Raw genomic sequence first — 25,981 nt, 5'->3', positions numbered from 1 at the left:
CAAAGAAAGAAGGGGAAAAAAACAAAACAAAGTTAAAACAACAGGTCAGAACATACAGAGAACTGGAAAACAATTTTACTGTGGTGATGTAAAAGGGCTGAATGAATTCGTGAATCATAATGCAAATAAAAGAAAGTTGTCCACTTATCAATGGTTGACCCAGAAAATGTCAGCCTTTTAGTGAAATGAAAGTCAGTGATAAATGTTTCATTTCATCTTGTAATGAGAAAAACACCAGCAGAGCATTTAATTTCCATTGGTATTCCCATGACTCTGTCTGTTTACCTACAATATGCACTGAATTCCCTGTAGCTTAATTAGTTAGAAAAAAATGTCTTGCTGTTTGTGTCTTGGATTGGCTTTACTGTATTCAATTTTTAATGAACATCTTAACAAAATACTGTTTATTTTAATCACTGTCAATGTGCCACTCCTTAGACTCCTTTGATCTTTTAGAATCCAAAATAAATCTGGTCAAATAAGCTGTGAAAAAGATACGAATCATTCCAGAATCTTATTCAGGTAAAATTCATGCTCGTTGGGCCAAGAATTAGGCTGCACGCTTGGAAAAATTAGGGGGAAAAAAACAAAAAAATCTGAAAACTCAATGAAGAGGCAAAATGGGCAAGGCTAAGCACTCAGACTATCTCATCTTATTATCCCAGAACTGACATCACATGTGGAATGAGTCTGGGATGAGACCTCAGCATTGAGCCTCTGCAATAAAGTCTGTCATGCCAGATAATTAGAATGTAAAACAGTATGCACCAAGGCAACCAGAAGCCTGCAGTGTTATGGTTCCTAGGCCATGCAAAGGCAAGAGGGGTCCTCATTCAGACATCACATCTCTCCTCTAGGCCTCAGCTTCAAGCTGTCATGCAGAAATTATTTAGTGTATTTGCATAAGTAAGAATGCTTTAAATAATTAAGGCGTCTTAGACCCTAGTACGCTGGAAAGACTATTTCTTCCACACGCAATTCTACATAGTCTATGTGAGTCTCTTTCCCAGACATCTTCCTATCACCTTGTTTATTGTTTTATGGCTTTTTATGAATGAAAATGAATATCGTGATTACCGTCTAGTAGTAATACGAATTGTCTTGATTGCTGCGTAACGGCACGGCGAACATGCTTTGTATATCGTTGCTACCCTACACTGAATACCACGACGTCAACTTTAATTATAAGAGTAGCTACTGAAAATGAATCACCTGGTATAAATTGTAAGGATATATTTGAAGTATCCACGTGGAGTCAAATCTGTCCTCTCCATATTGAACTGAAGCCGTGAAGCGGGAGTGTATAAATCCCCTGGGCGGTAAATGTGTCACCTTTCAAAGGGTCACTAACTTAATTAAGGGAAAAATGGATGCTGCTTTCTCATTCTCTGAGCTAGGACAATGGGGCCAAGCCAAGTCTCGGCCGTGCGCTGATTCAATCTTTCTCCAAGTGTTTTCTCCTGTTGGTAATGCCTTTTTAGGTTGCTGATGTTTTTGATTAGGTAATGTAATTAGCATAAATGCCCTATTACCCACCCAGACACACAGAAAATGTTGCCTTGTCCTCAATATTTTTCCTTCCTCCTCAGATTCTATTTAAAGGTGACGCTTTTACAAATGAAAGGTACGTTTTCCCTCTATGACTTTAGACAGACTGAACTCATCGCATTTCTATGTCAACAGCCTTCAATGCCTACAAATTTTATATGAAATATTTACCGACCCGCCTCTCTCAACGACATGGGCTCGTACTATTTTCTATTCCGGTGGGGTAGTTTGGATAGGCGGCGGCGGCGGGTTCGGGAGGGTGGGCACACGGTATGAGTGATGTTGCTGACAGCTCTTGCTGCCTTCGTCAGCTAGAGGTATGCCGCAGCCTGCTTGTGATGCCGCTGTCTTTTGTATTCAGGGGGAACAATTGTACCCCACGGAGCTTTTGGGAGAAATCACACATCACTGATGCCACAGATCCCCTGATGCTGTGAACATACTTTTCTACATTCCCTTCAAGGAAATTTGAATGGCAGACAAGTGGGGATAATAGCAAACAATGAGTTGTAATAGAAGTGAGATCAGACGTAGTGTTCTCGTTTAAGATGATTTATTTTTACTGAGTAGCATGCGTTTGAAAAATAACTCTGATAACTGTTTATTCTGTTAATTTAACATTTAATAAAAGCAATTACTGTAAATAATTGTTTCCTTCCCAAATTAAATACTGTTTGCTTTATGGCCTGTTTGATGGTCTAGGTGATCTATTCTGCATTTTTAGACAGTGTGTCACACTTTCGGGAATATGCATACCAGCCGTACCTTTCAGCATTCTTGTTCTGCAACATCAACACATCCTGTGGCCAGCCACAGATCGAAAACTGCTGCATTCACCTTCAGCTGACCTTCCATTTGGTGTGGTCAAACATTTACAGCTTGTATAAATATTGAACAAGTGTAAGAGAAAGGTGTGAGGATGCTGGATGGTGTGTAAACCATTCCCAAAATGTTTTTCTGGGTGCTGAATGAAAATATAGAACAAATAACATCCCGCAATTTGACTTTAAACCAGGTGGGGTTGATATAATGCAAATGCCTCTCACTAATGGGAGTACTTGCAATCTTTTAATTAAAAATATAATGGGGTTGAAGACAATGCCTGGAATGTGTGCAGCATTTTACAACTTGGTCCAATAACTTTACACAACTTTGTGAGGTATACTATGTTTGCTCAGACTTTTAAGTTGTGTAATTTATGTTTTTTTTAGCTGAAAAAAATAACATCAGCACTGATATCACATGAAGATGTTTTTCACTCTGCTTGGTCCAGTACACCAACAAAAGCAATTAAAAGCTGCATAAACCCATTTTGGAGGCAGACATAACAAAGTGTCTAACTGTGTTATAGCATACAGATGGTCGTCTTGTTTTTTACAGCCTCTGTTAAAAGACATTTTATATTATTCTAGTCATCTGGGGTTCAGGTGACACGCTGATAATAATCTTCCTTTAAGTGTAGTTTTAATCTTATCCCAGGAAACAAATTCATGTTCTCTTAGCCATCCAGGCTATTCCCACATCACTTTTCTATGTCAGTTCATACCACATAATGCTTGGCTAACGGCTAGTTTGGCATATGCTCTCATAAAAAATGAGCAGCCAACTCACATTTTGCCATTTTTATGTAATGAATAGAACAGCTTCTGCTAACTCTTAAATTACTGTGGGCAAATCCTTTCTGTTGGCACGTAACCAGCATTAGTTATTTTCACTGGACCAGCTGACCAGTCAGAGTGTGCTTATTCGTTAATCATTACTTTCATTTTTTTTGCTTAATGATGTTGTTTGGCAAACTCAAATAAATTGGTAATTTCACAACTGCCTTTCGCCCACTCTGCAATCCAAGAGCCTAGAAGAATTCAGGCAGCCCTCTTGAACTTACACTCACGCACTACAGCTGGTGACACAGGATGCCATTTAAGTTGATGAGGGCTTAGTGCTTCGGATTGCATTCAGATTCACTTAATTTTTTTTCATGACCATAAACTTCATCAGAACATGCATGTTCTAACAGGCAGAAACACAAATGGACACACACATACATAGCTAGGATCAATTTTAGCAGCTTATTGGGCCTTTTCAGTACAATAGCATGAGATATTTAACATGACAGTTGATGATATTTACCGACAAAGCTTGTTACATCTTGATGAGCTTCACATTAAGGTCTGCACACATATCACGATTCAACTCATTATTTCAGCATGCACAAACTCATTATTGCTAATTAAAAGGATAATTGCATGCATCTAGGACATTAAATTCTTCCAACAGCCATCAAGAAGGTGGACTAGGCCCGTGACTCATCCTACAGAGTTAATTGGTTCAGTCTTTGCAAATCTTTTGCAAGAAACTTGCATGCATCTATGCATCAAACGCATTTACTCTCAAATGAAAGCCATATTATATATTTTTGAATTAATGCATGTGTCATTTAGTAAAATTATTTTTAACAGAAAGACAGAAAGAAGATATTTATAGTACAAAACTTTATTAATGTAGAAACATTCATAAAAATTATTTAATATAAACACATCTTTCTCCACCTCAAACAATCTGATTATTAAATGGTGATGTATGGATGCTCATAGCACTATTTCACACTCCAGGCCTGTACTGCATTGACTGAGGATCTTATTTTCAACAAGCTGCTGTGCCGTGTTGTTGTGCTTTTTATCAAATATACATAAATCCTCAAAAAAACTGTTAAATTGTTATCCAACCCATCTATATTCTTGGTTCATTTATACCACACCTTTAAGCTAAGCTTTTAAATTCCCATGATGCACAAAACAGCCCCCGGGCTCACAGTCTTCCACTAATATTTTATTGCTTTTAAAAGCACAAATCACTACCTGGCCACAATTTTCAGATATTTCAGAAAAAAAAGCTTAAGGTCACACTTTCAGGAGCAAAAATTTCAAAGTATATAAGAACATATTAATTTGCACCATGCGTTTAGGATCTGTCTGTCTTGCTGCACAGTCGCAGTTTTCTCCATTTTCAACATCTCTGCCCTTCCATATAATAGAGTTGAATACGATTCCATCCTAAACGTGTAAAAGATATTGCCAATGTTATATTTATAGTCAAAAAATGCCCCTGTAGCTATGGATTTGCTGATACTAATTTAACCTCACTGACATTTCATTTTTCATCTGCATTTATGTAGAGTTACAACAGCTTCAGTCAATTTGACACCAACAGGAATAACAGTGCCAAAAGATGCAAGAGCCTTTTAAAATGAAGTCTGCAACTTTTATCAAAAGTTATCAAACCAGGTAACACAGTTATCAAGAGTACAGACTGAGTGTTATTATACATTATATGTTCTTGTTTGTTAGATAGGAAATGAGAAAGAAACTGGGAAAAGAAAAGAAACAAGATGCATTCTGTACAAGCACGTGTCTTGTCTCTGGAGGGAGACCAACACACAGAAATAGAAGAATATGAAAGATTATTTCAAACAAATAGAATCTCAGTAGAAATAATTGGGTTTGTAATTACTAAGACTTTATCACTTCACTCGGCCTTATGCCCACTCCAAATGTACAATCTGGATAAGCAAATGGATGGTCATTAATAATAATAGCGCTATTAAAACCCCTTGGTGTTGCACTGAAAAGAGGGATGCCATTACTTTCATCGCAGCTCTGGCAATCGTCATTTGAAGGAGAGACAACTGTCTAATTTTCACAGCATCACAAAAACAAGGCGGCATTTCAACATCCTCCTTCCTTTCTCAGGGCTTACATTTTTGATGCTCGTCTTATAGTTTGATGATGTCTACTGATGTGTGAACTCCTGTTGTACTCAAAAGCTTTAAGCTGAGATGGATTTCTGAAGAGATGGAAATGATATGACAACATCTGTGACTTCACTGGAAAGGGCCAACATTTATCTGAATCAGTCTGAAAATGAACTTTGTAAGCTTCAAATGCTGTTTGATTTTTTCTACTTTTATCAGGAGGAGATACATTAAAATCCCTGATGAAGATGACATTGTTACGCATTTTCTAAACTAAAAATTTTGATTTTCAAAATTCATGCACCAAAATGGTCAAAATATTTTGACCAATAAAACGATCCCAATATTACAATAACGTGTTTTTTTACAGGGATCCATCACAAAGAGAATAAAGAACGTTTAGCGGAGCTAGAGTTTAGCAAGAAGTTAGCTTGCTAGTTTCCCTCTAAAGATGACATATCACAATGTGACTGAAGTATTTCTGAAAAAAAAATAAAATAAACACACAGCAGTGCAATAGCTTTGGGCATAGAAAAGACAGAAGGCTAAGTAGCACTGAGGTTTAGAGTGTTAATGAAGTCAAGCTACCTGACGCATAATAACCTGCCATGTGGTGGCTAGCTACAGTGCTATGATTATGCTAATACAAACGCATGAGTACAAGGAAAATGTAGAGCTCAAGATTAGCCCATCCACAACATGAGGTTAGTAATTAACACGTTGGACTATGGTTTGAATTACTTGCTATCACAAAGTCTTGATTCTTAATGTCCTCCTCACATGTTAGTTGGCCCAAAAGTTTAAATATTTAATATCTGGGACATGCCGAGGGTTTTCTCTGGCAAGTTTGACCACTGATTGATTACTTTGGCCCCCCCAAAGGCCCATGTTTTGGAAATAGGGCTGATACATCATTATTTCATGAACTGATAAACAGACTGTCCTTGCAGCCAAAGGGATGGCTGTAGAAGTAATTAAAGCATTCCTTTGTGGCAGTAGAAAAATGATATGTGTTTGAACTTGAGAGTTTGTCCAAATTAACTCTGAAGAGGCTCTCCAATCCAACTACTTCTGTCGTGTAAAAAAAAGCTACGCTGAGGTAAACAGTTTGTAGGGGCCTCTTTGGATTTAATTTAAACATGGATTTATGGTATTATGTTAAAACACACGTTGGGATTAGCACCTGCCTTGTTTGGTCATCCTCAACAGGAATTAGAACCCCTGAGAACTTTTACTTGTGTGACAAGCTCAGTGTGGATTTTTCCACTGAAATACATTATTTAGGGCAATTCTCTGTTGCAAAAGATACAAAGCCAGATATAAGAAGTGGCAGAGTAATAGTTGCCCCTTTTTACTTCTTAAAACAAATAGTGCCAGATGTAATGAATGGCCTTTTTTGTAAAGGAGACAATGTGATGCAGATAAGAAGGGAGCAAGGTTGTCCATATATCCTCTAGACTAATTACTTTTGATGCATTTACGGAGAAATTCCTGACAACGGTGAGTCTCTGAGCCACATACGTATTTATCAGCACTTGTGGGACCTATACAGTTCCTCGCCTGTAATCCATCTAGCCTTGTCTTCTCTCGACCCCTTTTGCTTTCCTAGTGTTTGACCCATTGTAACTGAAAGTAATTGCAGGCAGAAAACAACATCTAATGATTACTTTATCTGGGAGTCTGAGAGAGAGTGAAAAGTCACAGACAGGTACTTTCAACAAAAGGAGGAGGCCTTTTTGTTCCCGACACACAATTTCAGACAACAAAGAATATTATTGACTTGCTAGAGATTAGAACACCAAAACAAATAACAAAGCACAGAGAGAGGACAAAGTGCACAAAGAGAGAAAGGATCTCTTGAACAACCAAGTGCCAAACACTTGCTTCTTTCTTTTTGTTGCCATTGATTAAAAGTATGTTGTAGGTAGAAACACCCATTTCTCCACTGAGAACGTACAAAACAGAGAGAATGTACAGACTTAATTTAATGCAAATTCCTTTATCTCCAAGTCACCTTTGTTGTGAAGAACAAGAAAAACCCTCAAATTTTCTATTTCGCCCAGCATAAAGCGTTTGCTAAAAAAGCAAGCCCCGACATCAACAACCACGACTGTGTGATTTCCATCAACAGAGAGCACAGTCGGGAAGGTAGAACACAGAAACAGTTTTCTTTCACTTGACTCTTTGTGTGTGACATTGGTTGATTACATCTCCTTCATTATGTCTGGACCACTATTGGGCCTTCCCACCCGAGGACAAGATGCCGGTGTCACCATCAACACAATCAGGCCTGGCCAAATACTCAGCATGGGCCAGATAGATGAGAGGTGCAAACACCATAACAATCTGCAATCAGCGCTCATCAACACAATGACACACAGAGGTGGAGGCACAGAGTTTCTATGGGGGGTAGAAACACAATACATGCTGATGTAGGTACACACACACACACTCTGATGCTTTCATTTGAAAATCTTCTACAAGGGTAGCAATTCATTTTCTTTTTCTTTTTTTTGTAAACCTGTATGCTGCGAAGGCACTGGATGAAAGTGCAGATATACTGTACAGGTGTGCTGTTACCAACAAAAAAGCAATACATAAATGTATATTTATAAGACTAAAAAAATTGGATCTACCTTAAAATTCATTGCTCGTGGATGAATGTCTGAACATTTCCATATTGTGGAGATAATTTGAGAACTGAGAAATGGAAATAAAGCGTGTAAAATGAAAAGGAAGTAAAAAAAAAACATTACTGGAGAATTAAGACAGAAAGAAAAACAGGCTGATTAAGTGGGACATAACAAAGCACTCTGATATTTGCAAAAAGATTGGATTGTTCCAGCAGGAATACTATCTAAACAATCATGATTTTTAGGAAATGACTTTGATCTAAAAATGAAAATGCCACTCATAACACTCTTAGCTTTCGTTTTAAAATCAAATCGGAAGCTGATTTGAAGCATAAGCAGGTCCTCAGAATCAAATCTATTATGTAAGAACTGTATGTTTTCTGAAAATAGCTAATAACTATGAGACCCCTGATTCACATGATGGAAAAAACAAAACAAAAAAACGACTAGACAGACAAACTGTACAGCAGCCACCGACGTGCTACCTCCTGTGTCGTGTAACAAGCAAATTCATCACACTGACCCATTGCCCCCAATTATTATGGAAAACAAGAATGAATCAAATTAACATTGAAGAAGCTCTCCAGTCCAGTAGCTGTCTGTATAGCCGATGGATTCAACGACAGGAGAAGAGAGGGTAATAAACAAGGTGCCACTGTATATGCTATATATCTTGCAGTCATTGATGATTAGCTCTGTTTTCCCTTAGCCATACATTACGGTTATTGCCTTCATGGCCGAGCAGATAGGAAGCGGATACAAAGACATTGTGAAGCCCATCTTTCAACTGATAACTGGCAGGCTGAAAACCACTCAGCACCACGGGCTGCATGTTTTCAGTGTTTGAGTAATCTGGACATGCTGAAAACTGTAATCTCTTATATGACAAAGGTGAGAGGAGGACCTGATGTTTTTGTTGTGCTCTGCCAGGATGTCAGTTTATTGTACAGTGAGGTATTTTTGAGGGGAAATCATTCACTCTGTTATCAAAAATGAGTCTCTCTTCAGGAGTCAGCAGCCAAAGTCCTGGTGTTTTGTCCTAATAGGCAATACTGAAAATGTGTAATCTGTTTAAGGTGTCAGTATCAGAGGCAGACACTCATGCTGCCCTTTTCTCCTGCCTTTTCACTCTCCAGCTTTAAAATATTTTGCAGACAGCTTAGGCATGAATGGAGGCTGTATACAGCGTTAGCGACAGTCATTAGTGATGAGCAAACTTGCATTTGCAATATCAGTGTGTATGGTAGCATGGTAACGGTTTTAATATGAAGGGCAGACTCTCCCCAAATCCCCCTGAGCATGTACACTTTAAAGGTTTTCCTTTTCCGAAGCACCACAGACCCTCCTCCGGGGACAACTATTAATTTTTCACTGGAACCTCCCCTGAATAATGAATTCTGTCCTATTTATACGCTGTGATAAGTCCACTGAATGTCTAAAAAGGGGTTATCGTGAAAAGGGTAAGGCTTTCAGAGAAAGACCTGTTCCTGCTTAACATGTTTAATTCATCCGCATCGCCGTGTTCTTGAAAGCAGGAGAAAAGTCATATAATGTATCACTGGCAAACATGAAAGCAGACACAAACGGCACATTCAATAAATCACGGCTTTACTTTTACTGTTTTGATGTTGACTGTCACAATCCTCCACCCAAACACCAGTCGCTGAAAGTTCAGATATATGCTTTTTACTCCTCCAGGCCCTGGCTGACAGATATGCTCTCACTAAAATCACAGAGGTACTCAGTGGCTTGTGTTAATGTTTCTGTCACAACGCACTTTATTTGGGGTGTGCTGAGTGCAGACATTGTCAACTAACGCTCACAACAGAGAGAGCGACAGCCACAGATAGACATGCGGAGGGGCAGAGCGCGTGGAAAATGGCAGTTGCTGAAACACAAGCAAAAGAGGTGTAAAGTTAAGTCCATAAATAATTCAATAAAAACTAGAACATGACTTCAAAATCTGAAAAAAAAGAACAACCTAAAATACTTTTGATACTTAAAATAACTGTTTCTGTCGTGACTTTATTACTCCAGGTTAGAAAAATGCTTAATTTTGTTGCAAAACTATTCATTACAGTCTCACTGTAACTATAGCACATAATAACAGTGTATAGTTGGAGTCAACATTTAGCAGTGTGCAAAAGTCTTGAGCTATCCTTTCTTTATATCTCGCTTTCAAGGAGCCAGGCTTTGTTGTGTTTTCTTTAACTGTTCTTATGCAATAGTTCTCCAGATGGATGCTTTTTCACTTATTCTGACATTCAGCAGAGATGGACACGTCAGGCTGCTCTGCAAGCTAAGTTAACTAAGATAACATCAAAGTAAACAGAAACAATAATATGATGCTATTACAATATAATGTTACAGATAAGCAGCATTTCACTTTTTAGCATTGCATTTAATTGACGTTATCAGTTCACCACAGACTTGCTTTAATTCTCATTTTCCTCTTTACTTTTTCCTTTTTTCACTCCTAGCAGGGTAATGATGCCAATCCTTTTCATTGATTGGGATCACTTGTAATGGGAGTGAGTGCAGTCAGGTGGGGCCCCCTTATGGAGAAATTTTGGTTTAGCAGTGGCAGCACACGGGCAATCCATTGCCAGCCTGTGGGGAGCTTCAGACTGCCTGTCTACCTGCAGAGAACGTCTGTTGCCTGATGGGGGCAGAGAGAAAAATATGTGGTACCACAGGTTTGTGGGCTACTTGTACTTGTGCTGTTGGTGGTCCATCAACCAGTCACGGAGAAGAGTGAAGTTACATAATTTCAAAAAGCTGTACTTTTCATATTGTATTTGGTTTTTTGTCTTTGATGTTTTTGTGCTTCTCTGCCGTCACTTCCTTTCTGTCCCACATGCAAATGTCAACCAATCAGCATTCAACTGACGCATAGTGTCATCCTTGTTGAGCACTGTGCATTTGGGGTTTTAGTGGACTGCAGGGGATCACATTAGTGGTGATAGATTATAGGCTTTCTGTAGTCAAATATCTCCACAAATGGATACAACTGCAATAGTATAACTTAGAATCAGACAGTTCAGGTCTCTCTGACTTTCATTACAAACTTTGCACATTGCCACTGCTAAAGTTTAAGGTTTGTGAGCCCTTGGAGGCTTCCAACTGGCCGGAGACTCTAGGAAGATGCGTGCCTTACTTGATGGCACGTGGCGCCTCTGGGAACACTACCAATCTATGAATTGCCCTCCACATTACTGTAAGCAGACAGAGAATGAAACAAAAGTCAGAAAGCAATGTCCTCCAAGAAGCCTAGAGAACTGTTCCTGAAGACTTCTTAAAGAAATTATAAGAAAGTGTGCCTAAGAGAATTCGGGCTGTCAGGAATAAAGGTGATCACACTAGATATTGACTTTAAAGCTCTTTAGAGTAGTACAGGCCCTATGCCTTATGTAAAGTAGGTTCACTGATTGTATTCTGTCTGCAATGATGAAGGCAGTCCTCCAGTGGCTACAGCTTTCCACAGAGGAGAAGACAGTTAACAGTTACGTGACTCCTTTGCGCTACAGACTGCCAACATCCCATTTACCTCACTGTCTTTTATATTGTTTAGTCCTGTGTGCTAACTTGAAGATATTAACACGCCACACCTTTGATTTTTCATTCACTCAGGACACCATCCTCTTTGTATTAAAAAATGTTCATAAAGAGGGTAGAAAAAGTGGTAATGCAAGCTGTATCTGCTATATCGTTTATATGTGTTAGCACACTTAAAGAGTTAGATTGAAAGTACAGGTAGTTTGCCGCAGAAAGTCAAAAGTCTTGGATGTCACTAACATGTCCGTGTGTTTATGGAATTATTAAAGTAATTGCCAGCAACCCCCGGCTCATCGATACAATCACCCTGGCTACACTGACATCACTATAGCCAGCTCTATTTGGGGCTTTATTCTAAGATACTGTGTCTGCTTGTGGGCATGCACATATCTGTGCATGTGTGAGAGCGAAACAGAAACAGGCTCTCTCTTTGTAATTCAGTGTGTGAAGGCACCAATACCTATCTCTATGATAATTTCCTATTCACTATGAGCAAAGACAGCAACACTGATACAATTCATTTCCCCTTTATTAACTGGTGCGGAAATGTTGGACCCAGCAGAAGTGACTTCTGAAGTCTTTCGGGGCTGTAGGGTGGTCGAGTTTGTTTTACGGCTGGGAAGAGAAAGCTGCTCATACAGGGTGGCTGATCTTAGGGGTCCAGCATACATAATAGTGTATCTGCCAGACAGAATTTTAGTCTTCACTGAACATTTAGTGGCCTCTCGAATCTACATGATACCTTGAGCGAAAGTGTATCAGTTCCAAAAGTACACATGCTTTTTCAAAAGAAAAAAAAAATTAAACTGCCCAGTTGTCTCTATAAATCTTTCACAAAGTTTCGTTATCATTTGTGGTGTTTACATTCCCTGGTTAAGTTTCATGTGTGACATCCAGAGGCAAGTCCAGTCAATCACAGTGACATTCAATTCACTAGAATTGATGACTTGCCATTTTTATCTAGCGCTGATGTCCTTTTTATTTGTCTTCATCCCTGACTTGTCCTCTCTCCACTCTGACATTGCTAATTATTTCAAACTATCAGGTAGACAGCTTCAATTTCAATTAAATCTCATCTTCTCTGTTGACCTTGGAGTGGAAAACAGGGTTGCACTCGCAGCCCTGAATAGTTCCTCTGGAAGTTATGGGTGTCATTTAAGATTTAAATTCAATTTGAGCTTGACTTCAGTGAACACACAGTGAGACAGAAGTGTGGTCAGTATATGTATTCCAGTAACACACTTAATGTGATAATCGAGAGGGACCCAATTAAAGCTTCAAGGCATAACTGGCTACTCCAACACACCCTGGGGCAGCTAGCAAGGACAGATTTACAGCCATACGCTGCTAATCTAGCTGTCTAGTAAGGGGTATGAATCTTAATGCACCGATGTTAAGATGACATACATGACATGGTAGTTTATGCTCACAGTATTAACAAGAATGTAAATGTAGGTTTACCAACAGAACGGTCACTTGCATCAAACTCATACTAACTGAAATATATACAGTATATATGTATTATTGAAAAGAAATGTAATTAATTTAAAAAAAAATCTGCAAAAATAGCTACATGCAGTTGTAGAGCCTGCTGAGAAAAAAGAAAGAAATGAAAAACAGAGACTAAACAGAGGGCACCATGTATGTAAGAAAAACAATTACGTGATATTGACAGCTAGTGCAATCAAACGCTCCCCTGCCAGACTCAATGAGGTGCCAATCAACTGAGTGTCTCTGTGTCGTGTTATTGCTGCTACTGCTGCCTTTCATTTTAGAGTCAGAGGAGATTCTGGCGTAGTGAATCATCAGTCGATACCTCAGAGCTGACGGTTAATGCTGATTGATGACACTCAATCCCTTAAACCAACTCCCCAGCATACCCGGCTCTCATCTGTAATAAACAGTAAGGCTAACAATAATAATAATAATAATAATAATAATCAAGTAGTATTGAGATAAAAGTATAGACATAGTGATATAAGTCTTGTTTTAATTAATACTGTGCCCAACTACCATCCTCCCCCCCATTTTAATGACTTTATTGCTGCTTTTTTCCCAGAAATGGGTTCCTCTGCAAATATTTACAAAAGGTCATCCATGATTAATTCAAGCTATAATTATAAAGATTATTAAAACAAAAGACGGAACACCGGGTGCTTTCTCCACATTGTCCAATGAAATACTGTGAATTCAAATGCCATCAAAAGAATGGCATTAGCCAACACAATGTGCAGACGCTGAAGAACAACTTAGTACACACATGCAATTAAAGTGATTCTATCAAATGTGACATTTCTATCATCATAACACTCTACCTTGCACTCCTTTTGCCTTCACCTGTGGTGACTTGCTCATGACTAGAATAATAGAACAAGACCACTCCTTGACAGAGAAAAAGATAATTTCTATCTAATGTGAATTTGTGTGAAACATGACGATAGGAGCCTGTAATAGGCACTTTCTAACCCAGAAATGTCAAGCAGAAGGAGGAACATTGCAACAAAACATAGGTATGAAATGGAATTGGTCAGGACTGTCACCCCTAGAAAGAACATAAAGTGATTCTCTCACTGTTCTACGGTCTTTGTCTCTACTCTGTCTGTCTCGATTTCGTGCTATTTGCGCTTCTCTGCCTTCTCCTTGCTGTTTATTGTCGGGACAATTTCAGGTAGTCTGATTTATTAAATCACGCTTTGGAAAAGGCAACTTCCCGTGCTCGTCTGGATACAGTCTAAAAATATATCGTATGCTCAACCTCATCCAAACATGATCTATAGTTAGGAACAATTCTTGCATTTCTTTCTTTCAGTTCTCTCCAACGCTGACTTTTTGTGGTACCTTTCAGTCAATTTACTAATTTGCAAGCATGTCACCCAAATAATGTCTAATTTGAAATTCAGTATGGAAATGTATTCACACTTATTATTTTACCATTTACCAAAAGTTTGTTTCTTTAAGAAGCAAAAGGAATACACAGCATTCTATAATATTGTTAGAGATTAAAACAAGCTGCCTGCACAGTGCTTTGAGACTGCAAGTGATGTGGGCTCGCATCCCCTTGATTCCAGTTGCCCTTTCATTCATATGTGCTTATAAAGAGCAAGGTTGCCCAATTATCATTTAAAGTGGTTAACATGCCCCAGCTGGCATTTCTTTCCATTTTCATCAAAACTATTATTCATTAACTATTATTCATTGTCATTATCAAACATGTTGAGAGCCCTCGTTGGAGTTGGCCGGCTATATTGCACATCTTCGCTTCAAGTACCGGTAAACAAACCTAAAGCTGGCAAACCCGAGTGGCAATATGGGAAATAATCATTAAGAAGCAGCTTCCTTGAAGCCCTGACCCGTCAAAAACAATTATCAAGGATTCAAATGCTATAAGAATGTGAATCACAAAAATGTTCCGTTTCTGACACCTTCTCTCCCTCCACTCTTCATTCTGTCTGCACTTTGCAGCAAACACAACAAAGAACTGTAAACTGTACTGGCAGAAGAAGAAAGGATATTAATTTTTCAACCTGGAAACTGTAAACTGAAAATACCTGTGAAGTGGATAATTCTGTCTGGGGGAGACATGTATTTTCCCCTTCCTTGTGTCAACACAACTTCTTTTGAGGTGTGCAGCGATGTCTGTATGGACCTGATAAGTCTCTTATTTTCAGCAAAGAGTAATTTGCAAAATGCAGATGGCTGTACACAGACTCTCCACATTGTTAATTAAATCATTCTGCCTTTGATGTTTTCTCAGGTTTTAATGGGAAAATAACAAAATTAAATAGGATGCTGTCTTCCCTCCTAGTGAAAAGAATGATCCATGGATGCTACATCAATTATTGAAGCTGAAGTACTGTAAATATATTAAATTAACCATAAATAAACCAGCATGACTTCCTAGTGAAAGCCCAGTATTGTTTTTCTTTAAACCTGTCAAGACACTGGCATGTGAAGGCCAGCATATATTATTCACAGCTATTTGCAAATCATACCTGTTGCCAAATGATCACGGACACTACGTTAAAGGAATAACAATACGTGGGTCTAATTCAAATGAAACACTGTATTTCGATGTAACCATATTATTTGAAATCTATGCAGGAGATTAATCAAAAAAGGACAAACTAAAAAATAAAAACATTAAAAAAAGAGGTCGCCAAGTACACGGGGTGGTTTGGCGCCTTATGATTATGATTATATTCATCAGAATCCACCTTTCAGCATTTTACAATCTCCTACAACCTGTCTCTTAATTTGATCAATAAAGATGAGTTTCTCTCCTTAATGAAATCTGCACTCAATCACAAGTTTGTCAGCGAAAAGGTCAAGCAATAAAAGGAGATTTTGTTTGCAGAGGGGGGAAAAAAGGCACTGCCTAATTAGTTTACTCTGCTCAAAATGGGACAGCTAAACAGCAGTCTTTCGGAAAAGTATGATGCAATCCATTTTATTTAGTCAATAGCTTCCTGGGCCACAAATATGCTGGGAGTATTACATGGCGACCTTTGCACTAATCAATCCTCTAACGCTTTGTGTCTAAAGAGTAAAGTCTGCAAATAAGGCAGAGCGAGTGTGTTTTCCAAGCAGGGTCAAGCTGATAGCACAATACAGCCCCTAAGGTGTTGATGGCAGGCTGATTATCTGAGCGGTTAGTGTTTTTACTCTGACCTCTAATTACTTCCAAGGCTAGTCTTTGAAAAAGCAATTATGAGCTGGGCCAAACTCTACATCTCACTTTAATGGTTCAATAATGTTAGAATTTATTTGTTCTAATTTGCAAAATGTCAGCAATAAGCAGACCAAAAAACCAAATAATTAAAAAAAAAATCACTTTCATTTTTCCTCTACAGTGTGCCACAGGGTCCATGTTCCATTAAAAATCAAATGTTTCTTTTAGAGTCTAACCTAGTATTAATTAAATTTAGTCATCGCGTTTGGATCTGAAATGTGTACAACTGCAATCAAACATTCACACAACATGCATCCATATGACAAAAAAAGAAAAATAAATGTAATTTGTTATTCGCTAATATGCAGATGGTTTAATATTTGGCTTAATGACTAACCCTGTATTTGTAAAATATAAAGTTAGTAAAACACTTATATTAAGCACAATATGGGATGCATGGAAGCATCCAAGGAAGTCTCTCTGCATTTAACTGCCAGAAGAGGGCATACGCTGTAGTCTCCCTCAGTGAGTCATTTCAATGTCTTGCTGTGTTAAGAAGTTACTTGAGACCCTTAATGCCGCTGCTAAGCCCTCTGATGTGCTATATGATCTGGTGCCTGTGTTGCAGAGTGATACCAACAATGCATGCTTACAAGATGTATGTAACACTGCACAAGGCAACGAAATAGACATAAATTCTTTCTGGGATCAAGAAATGTGCAGTTGCTGTTGTTTGTGTTTTTTAGTTGTGCTCAAACAGAAAAAGTGTACACATAAAAAGAACAGATTACATTGCATGTTGCATGATTATTTTGTGTAAATTGCGTTCACCGTGTAGCTTATCCACCCACTTCAATCTTCAAGTTCAAAGGCAAGTGCTGCGGGTAAGGTTAGATTATTATAAGCGATCTTGTAATATTATGAAGGTATGAGGCACCTGCCTAAATGATATGTCCTGCTCCTGTCTAGCCACAGTTGTCCAAAGGCAACTTGACAGCATGGCCCCACAGACAGGCCCAAGATTAATGATTTGTGACAGCTTCAACGAGCCAGGATATGAACAGTCATCCTGCAGCCATTACATAAGTACAAACAGCTGTTGTTTCGGCAGAGGCTGTGATTTCTTACTGTAGCTGCTCCACATAGAACTGTGGCGGGAGAAGGGACCCCTGTCACATACAAATAGGCTGAATAATATTGTGGGGCAGCAGGGTTTACGGAGCAAGTGGCTGCATCACTGGTTGCAATTTCAATAGAGAAGGACTTTTCGATGTAGTCATTCTTCCTCTGGTCCCAAAATACTGAGACTGAGATATCTGAGGCATATGTGAAAACAAGTAATTCGCTTTATTTGGTTCATACTGATGGCTTTGAGCATTCATGCCAATTCCTGTTGTGCAATTATAACAGACTCAGTTATGTTTGGCTCTAATTCTCCTGCTCAGGCTATGTTGTGATTAGCATAGGCATGAATGGAGCTAGACTAAACCTAGTCGGAGAATATAGTGAAAGGCCTGCGATTATATACAACATTATTTCTTTTCTGTTTCATTCTGAGAACATTGCCTTGTTCTGTAACAATAGGATTGAGATAGTCCCATTGTAATGAAAGCCTATTTTCAAACCTAGTGAATGTATGCAACATGACGAACCACTTTGTTTTAGAAGACAAAAGAGAGACTTGGCCTTGGCATGTGCTTTCTGATACAGTCTGCTTGCTATTTCTAACTCTTTTCTTTCTAGATCACCCTAAAGGGGAATGCAGAGGAGCTTTGACTAGATGAAAACAGTTTAGAGTTTGCTTTGCACGGAAGGCCAGGTTGAATCCTTTTGAATGACCATCTAATCTGGTTTGTTAAACCACCAATAATCATGAGCTGTTATTCAGCTATTATATTACAGAAAAATATGATTTTTCTTTAACAAAATGTTCTGTTGCTACATTGTAATGATACATTATTACACATCTTGATTTACTTTTTCCAGGAAGGCTACACATTCTAGAAAAATTGTGTTTTAAAAAAGGCACCACATTCACCTTTTGTACAGTTCTACATCATATTTGCAAAATGTCATTGCATGTCTGCATGCACTGTCCTTGCTTAGGATTCAGCAGATGGAACCATGGGATGGAGGTTATCAGCCATCCCATTCCCCTCTGGACTGTAATTCGTTGTCGACAATGTGCTATGGACCTTAAAGGCCTGCCATCTGCTTACTTTTGCTCCTTCCAAAGGTGAGAAATTTCAAACTCCCACCTGGTTGATGTTTTAGCCATCAGGCCACCTCATGACTAGTGCCAATTACATGTCATGTAATAAATATGATACTTGTTTTCAATAAAGTAACTCTGGAATGTAAGTTGACAGAATACTATTTGCCCTTAAAATCTCTGTGTATTCTGATTGGTACAAGTATTTATTTCCTCTTTTTGAGGTTTTCTGAAAATTCAAAACCTATAAAAGGAACTAAACACACGCACTCCATTAACAATGACCCCCCTTCCCCCAATATAATACTAACAAGAATTCTAAGTTGGGGTTTTTTGCCTCCTTTTTGAGTTAACTCTTGATCTAAGCAGAAAACAGAGCAGTGACTTAACAGATACACTGTGTCCCAAGGGTGTCTTTATACTTAAATATTGAGCTCTTATCCTAAGCTTCCTGCATAACACTCTATACATCATCAAATTGATCCAATAAGGAAGATTTAAGCCTTAGCTCCGATACAGATCTCTCATTCTAAGGTCAGTTACTGGGAGCCAAAGGTCACGGGTCACCTGCCTCCTCACACCTGCCCTTGATGTATCCCCAGCACAACTCCCTGAGGATCCAAGTGATTCCTATTCTGCTGATGAGTTAAATCTGCTTGAGCCACAGAAATCCACAGGATTTCCATTGGCCTTGTCTGCTGCTGTGTAGGACAGCAATCGTACTTCTTAGCTACATCAATCAATAACTACACAACATGGGCACAGCATGTTGCTGCTGATGCACGACGTTCTAAGTTTGTCCAGCAAACCAAAGTTAATCCTTCAAAAACTCAAGGTAATTCATCATCAGATGGATTATACTGGGAAACTTTGACTCTGCATAGACACATAAATTCCTCAGGAGGCATAATCTTTTTACACTAAATCACTCATTCCCTTGATGCATAGATAGAGGGAGTGGTGAACTGTGAAACCATACAGTATGATGCAGGGTTGCTAAGTATAGTGCATGCAGCCCATAGAAGTTGTGGACAGAAGGTATCCCCTGGGCGCTCAGAGAAATGCTATGTATGAAATGGAGCGGCAAACTTCCTCTTTTTTGAAATGAGGCATTATGTATGCATCTCAGGATGTTTGTTTAAAACCCTTGTCTGCTGTCAGGCTTCACCTCCTTTCCTAAGCTCATAGAAGGAAACGTAAGCTGTTTACAAATGCAGTATGACAGGATGGATACTGCTAACTTAAGTTTTGATGTCAAAACCTGTTACTGACATTTAACAAGAACAAGTCAGAGCGTGAAAAAAACCCAACTGACACGTGGATGAAAATAATGCTTAAATCTGGAAGTGCTACGATGTATTTGTTCAGAGTAAACAAAGCTTGTGCTAAGTTGTGATCCCATACTATTTTTATTTAGTGATATAAGCTTCTAATTATTTAGTGGAATGGAAATAATTATCTCTAGAGAATAATAATGACTTATATTAGAAATAATAAGATTGTCTTTATGTGTGGGCAGACTGTATGTTACATTTTAGAGTCCTGCTATAATTCGTTGCCACAAATACCACTGTTTCTTTATGTTTTTTATCCACCTATAGCAGAATGTATACAGGAAAAATATTGAGTTTGGTGAGAAAGGCTTTGGGCTGTTTTGAGTTCAACTGGGAATAGATTTTTTTCAAGGGCAGCGTGCAATCATGGAGCTGTGTTATTCCCTATGATTGCCAGACCACTGGCAAAATGTGCAAACACACACACACACACACACACACACACACACACACACACACACACACATAGATGTGCACATGGCTTCACTGTGTGAAAATGTGACTTCAAAACATCAACAAAATATTCAGAGGGAAGATCAGAGTGCAGAGACATCACACATCCAAGTCCAGGTGATATTACCATTTTTGTGCATCATTCTGCTCTTCTCTATGGCCCAACAGTTGTGACCCATGCACTATGGATTAGCTAAATCTGTTGTCAAGGCAACATGATAGATAAAAAAAAAGCAAAACAACAACAACAACAACAAAAAAAAAAAAAATTAAGAGGCTTTTACAGCTAAAAAAAACTTCTCGATATGAAGCTCAGAAAAAGAGGTCACTGTAAAATCAAACAGAGAGCAACTGGAGTATGGAGACAGATTAATAGATTCAGTGTGTTGTTTCAAAATGAAATAGAGCAATACAATTTTGAGAAATCAGAAACCTTTTGATACAAGCTAGCATACAACATTAATTTGACTGTCCCATGCAAAAACAAACACAGGTGTACTTACTGTAAAATTCCGGATTTATGCTTTGCACTGGAGTGAACTGTGCTCATTGATAAAACTTAGCTCCATTTGGCAATGCTAAAAAAACACTCAACTTCAATTTCTGCTGGAAAAGCTACATTTCAACTTTTCAATTAAGAGCGGCTTTGGCTCAGGTGAAGAAAAAAAAGTGCTTCGTCCACCAGGATGGTGATTCAATCCGCAGCTCATCCACTTTGCATATTGAAGTGTCCTTGGGCATTATACAAAAGCCAAAAATTGCACTTATGTCACTGGTGTGTGTGTGACAAAAAATGAACTCTATGTTTAGCTTTGTGTGATTGTGGCTTGTAGAGGAAAGGAATATCTGAGTGTCTGATGAAACTCGAGAAAACGCCACACAAATTCCATCTGTTTATCTTACATGATATGCATTGTACTCTGCTGCAATTGTCAGAATAACTCATCTTGATAAGTTACAGTTTTTTGTAATTTTTTAAATTTTCTCCAACTTTGTGATTTGTGTCTGTATATATTTTGATTGCCTGTAGTGCTTTGGAGGGGGTTTTAAATAATGAAAGGGAAATAACTTCAAAGAGATTAACTCATCAGCTTTGGATAATAATGAAACAATGAGGTAGCACATTGTTTTCTTTTCCTTTCACGGCCACTGTATTAGAAATCAGAAAAGAACATGTAGAGTGATTTCATTATGTTTTTGTCTCGCTAGCTGTCTTTCACTGCCATTTCTAATTTTTTATTTTTTAGCACTCTTTTGTTAGAAGGAATAATTCAGTTCAAGGGCAGTTTACTAGCACCCACTCAACCACGGTTGATCTTCCATCACTGCCAGCAGCAGTGAAAAGCCAGTGAAGAAGTCAAGGAAGATCACGAGCCTTACTGCAAAGAAAAAATATTTGTTTTCCCTTTTGACTTTGGTATTCAGAAAGTCAGCGAGCACCTTATGAGGACCAAGCATTATTACAGAATCATAGAAATGTGCCTGGACTGTGAGTGTAGTATGACTTCAAGCTTGTTAAAGGGGCCTGGTCAAGTTATGTCAGATTTTAACAGCCATTCGCACAGATTGGCCTCGCTGGCATTCTGAAGGCCCATAAAGCCTGATTCATCACCCCTATCACTTGCAGAGGGCATGCTGAAGGCAGGGAAAGAGCAGCTCTCAGGTATGCTAAAGTCATTCATGATGGAATCTGTCAACTCTACAAATGGTTCCCTTTCACCCTGCTGCCTAGTGCATTTTATCAGCAGAAAGAGTCGGTGACAGAAACTCTATTGAACTCTGACTGTCTCTCCACACATATTATTTTGTTCCTTTGAGAAACATTTGTATTAGGACAGTGTTAGATTATCAGTCAAATTTGGGCCTGAGAATAATAATAAGAGCTAAGTAGGTAATACTTGTCAGAACCCCGAGTCTCATTGTTTGCCAGTAGTATCCTTGCTTGGCTCTTCTTTTTCACCTTCCCCCTAGTAACCATAATTATATTGGGAAATTCTATTTGTTGCAAGGCTGCTGACAACCCTTGAGAATGGAAAATACAATTTAATAATTTGCTGCTGCCGACACATCTTCAAGCACAGCAGGATTCAGGGGCAGAAGACAACGGGAGGGCTTTAGAAGCATTATGGATGCTATTGGATCATTTTTTGAGTGACAGATAACAAGCTTGGAGGCCCAGGGAAGTTCTCCCTAGATGAATATAGTCTGCTTTGTGCCAGTTAACAGATATGTTTATTCTTGTCATTAAAAACAGTGAAAATGTGGAAATAAAATTGATTATCCACACTATTTTCATTGTATTTGCTGAATCAATAACTGTTTTTTCTTTGTATGTATCAAATATTTATCATTCATTCTTTCCCTTAGAAGCTATTCTGTCCCAGATTGTAACCACAAATGTGCTAATACGTAACCCAAATATATGTGCCATTGATATCAAGGATGAATGCAATTTTTTTTTGTGGTGGAAAATTGAGTGTCGGAGTGTGGATCTTGGCATACCAGCTGCTGGGCTGCCTCCTTACATTCTGTTTCCCTCCACTAGTCCAATTTCATATTGATGAGCTCTGCAGCAATTCAAATTGCATGTCTTCTTTAAACATTTAACTAGCAAAGAGAGCAATCACAGTCTTTGCTCAAATCCTGCCTCTGTTGAAAAATGCAAATCCTACTGCTGTGAAAGAAAAATCAGAAACTAGGTAAGCTACCTGAAGAAGTTCAGATTTTCCACTTAATAAAAATTGGCTTTGTCTTACATGCATAACCCAGGCTGTGTGTTTAGCCAATTCACATGATGGATCCTTTGTAATTCACCTTCCAATAAAAATCAATAGTAATACTGATTTGTAACTTCACCATTTGTTTCAAAATAAAATTGCAACTTGCTCCCAATTTGCCGTGGTGCATATGTACTGCTGAAAGGATAATAACTGTATATATATTACAAAAAAAGCCTTTGTCTAATATTTGTGGAATCCATGGATATGTTGACAGTGTTTTAGAACAAAAAGTCTTCCCTGTACCATCCCGAGACCACAATTGATATTTTGGGGTTTAAGCTAAGGTTTGCATGAATTATTTAAAAGAAATGTAGAAACACTGCATTGCCACAAGATTGGATAACAAAATATTACTACTCCATGACTACTTAAAAACAACAACAACAACAACAACTAAGAACAAAAATCAAGAACAAAGGGCTCTCTTGGCATTATTCTGATGATATAACAGCAGTATGCTAAATGTGTCACATGCCTAAAACTAGATGAGTTCAAATTACAACACTAGCTGGCCTGAGAAAGTGAAGCTCACACAGTGCTGTTGCTTTTGAGGTAAAACTACACTTGAAACACACTTGGATCAGTGTGAGCAGTAACAGGAGCAAAACATATGGAGGAAAATACACTTGTGAAATAACCTAAATGGTTGGGTCCATTTTTTTTCATCCTTGGCTTTTATAATGCTGATTCTAGTTGCTCCCAAGAATGCTGCTTAAAAATGATAATCCAGGGAAGGAAGGGAGGATCTCCACAGACCTGCCTCAAGCCTGCTTCCAAAACTATTAAGAAATATTATGCATCCTTCCAAAGACACCAGCCTCACTCTGCCTCTCACACACGTTTCCTCCTTTATTCTTTCTGACAAACAAGTGTTGGAACAAAAATGTAAGTACCTGCAATATACCAGATCATAAGAAATGGTTTTTGTGGGTGTGTGACCGATTTTCAAATATTCAAATGTTTTCAGCCACCCTTTCTTATTTTGAAACATACACCAAAATACAGAAATACATAAAAAAACCACACAGTTTGGACAATTCGGATGAACTTGAAAGTCAAAATTTACTATGATTACCTTTATTCTTCAACACAGCTTGACCTCTCTTTAGCAGTGTTCTTGTAATTTCTTTAAGTAGTCTTCAGAAATAGTTATCCAGGCTTCTTGAAGGACATTCCAAAGCTCTGCTTTGGATATTGGCTCCGTTTTTTGTTCCGTTTTCTATCAAGATGTTGGCATCTGTGAGTTGGAGAGGCCAATCCGTGACTGATAGTGTTCTACTATTTGTTTTTCTACTCATGTATGCTTTTACTGCATTGGTAGCGTGTTTGGGATCACTGTCATGCTGAAAAATGAAGCCATTGCCAATCAGATGCTTTCCAGATGGTATTGCATGGTGGATCAAAATCTGATGGTACTTTTCTGCATTCATAATCCCATCAATTTTAACAACATCCCTGAAACTGCTAGCTGAAATGCAGCCCTAAAACTGTGACTGTCTTGCGGTGCCTCCACAGTATTTCACAGACGGCTGCAGAAACTCACTGTTGTACCTCTCTCCTGACCTTCTCTGTATATGCTGACAATGATTTGAACCAAACATTTAAATATGGATTTTTCACACCATGAGACCTATCTTGCAAGATAGGCAATATCCAACAAACTTTCAAGACCTTTAAAAAGAACTATTGTTAAGGCCCATTTAAAATTGCAAGACAATCTGGCTCCCTCGAAGCAAAATATAAATAAATGAATGCTGGCTCAAGCCTTTTGTACAGTACTGTTTCAACATTTTTTAAAATAAGTATTCCAATGTCTTTTTTATGTTACTGTATGTATTCTGCTATTAAAAATACAATGGTGTTAGTATAACACAAAAAGTCTCCACTTTAAACACAGGATGCCTGATTAAGTGCAAATATTTAAAAGATTTTACAAGAGTTGCTCTGCATCTGGATGAACCTAGCAAAATTTGAAACTACAATCACGCATTTACTACACAAACAAACCAAATCCTAAAACAGCACATAGAAGACATTTGGTTGCATGCCTTTCAGCTTTATATCGACTATAATTGTGCGACTGGGGGACTGCTAAAATACATGTAGGAAACAGTTTATACTCAGAGTGTTTTGCAGATAACCAGGGGTGGTGCCAATATGGCATAGTGTAGAAACTGCCACGAGTTGTCACTCCGCGTGAATATTTCTAATAATAATCTAATCTAACAATCTTACTATTGAGAGATCCACTGGATGTGCACTTCATTTACTTTCGACTGTAAAAAATTTTGCGGGATAACAACAAGTTGCATTAAATTGTCTTAAAAGTTTATGGGCATACTTTTTTAAGTTGTCTTAAAAATGTATGACCTTGTGGGTACTCGAAGGCCTGTGATGTGCAGTATTTCTACATGAAGAAATTGTAAATTTCTTAATTTGAATATCTGGTATGAATATCTGCTATAATACGTATAATACGTATAATATAATACCTTTTTTTGACTCCCATCTAAATTGCATAAAAATGGCATTATCTATGAAACTATGAGATATGGTGAAGTTTCTTTGAAAGCTTTTTCATCTAGTAACAGCCAGCCACCTCCAGCAACCACTCACCAACTGATTTGAGAATACGCATTTTTCACACAGGACTAGTTGGTGCCAGGGGGATCACCAGCCAGCTAATATAATATAATATAATATAATATAATATAATATAATATAATATAAAGTGTATTGGATTTAGTGGCTAAGTTAAAGAAGAAAAAACTAACTTCTGTAAAACATGGAAGGACAGAGGGAGTCCACATGGTGGTCTCTTGGAAGAGAACTCACTCCCATGTAGATATAAAGCATTCACTGAAAGATAATAAAAACATGGCAAGTCTAAATATTCCATTTTAATCACTAGATGTCCATAATTCCAACAGAAAGGGAAGAGCTCTGTCTTGCCCTGTATTATCAGTAATTTGTGGATTTAGTTGGTCAGTATGGGTTTTAGTTTAGTTTAAACACACTGCTTTGTCAATATCCATCATTGCTGAAA

The 25,981-nt window shown here is 38.2% G+C and overlaps 1 protein-coding gene across 2 annotated transcripts in view; it reads right to left on the bottom strand.

Annotated features, from left to right (window-relative positions):
- Positions 1-25,981, bottom strand: part of pcdh11 (protocadherin 11) — a 133,213-nt gene that overhangs the window by 4,392 nt on the left and 102,840 nt on the right. The gene's annotated exons all lie outside the window — the stretch shown is intronic.

Source organism: Pundamilia nyererei, unplaced genomic scaffold (assembly GCF_000239375.1).
Source record: "Pundamilia nyererei isolate P.nyererei 1_Seehausen unplaced genomic scaffold, PunNye1.0 scaffold00008, whole genome shotgun sequence".
Lineage (NCBI taxonomy): Eukaryota > Metazoa > Chordata > Actinopteri > Cichliformes > Cichlidae > Pundamilia > Pundamilia nyererei.
Note: the sequence above shows the minus strand (reverse complement) of the source record. Positions and strands in the feature narration are given on the sequence as shown.